Source organism: Octopus bimaculoides, chromosome 7 (genome assembly GCF_001194135.2).
Source record: "Octopus bimaculoides isolate UCB-OBI-ISO-001 chromosome 7, ASM119413v2, whole genome shotgun sequence".
NCBI lineage: Eukaryota > Metazoa > Mollusca > Cephalopoda > Octopoda > Octopodidae > Octopus > Octopus bimaculoides.
Window position 1 is genome coordinate 68891922 of NC_068987.1, and position 647 is coordinate 68892568.

General features: G+C 36.0%; 1 protein-coding gene across 1 annotated transcript in view; it reads right to left on the minus strand.

The window, feature by feature from the left end:
• LOC106874518 (5'-AMP-activated serine/threonine-protein kinase catalytic subunit alpha) overlaps positions 1-647 on the minus strand; it is a 616447-nt gene that overhangs the window by 280062 nt on the left and 335738 nt on the right. The window lies entirely within an intron of this gene.

Genomic DNA, 647 nt, shown 5'->3' on the forward strand with positions numbered 1-647 from the left:
ACACACACACACACACACACACACACACACACACACACACACACACACACATACACACACTCACACACATATAGACATACCTACACAGTCAGTAATACAAACAGAAAGTTGTGAGCACATAAGTGCGCACACATACACACACACATACACACACGCACAAGTTTATAGATGTACTTACATATTTATCTATCTGTACGCCTTTGTGTGTGTATGTGCAGGTACATGCAAATATGTATGCATTTATGAGTATGCAATGCAATCAGATATAAACAAAAACACAAATACCTACAAACATTCACACAAACGTCAATAAACGCACGCGCACATATACACACATAAGCGTGGGCACATACATACATATATACAAGTACGCGTGCTCGTGCACATACGCAATTCACACACACACACCTGTGAGTATGAATTGAAACATAGCAGAAAAACAGTCCCTAAGGCGCAAAGGTTGGATTATCATCCAAAAGTAGACAGCGAGAATAGAGTATTGAACAAATTTCTTTTCTTTATGAAAAAAAAAAACAAAAAAAAAACATATTACACCCACAGACATATTTCTACCCACATACGGAAACGTAGTGATAAGCATTAAGACATAGATACAAATATGTATGTATATATATATATATATATAT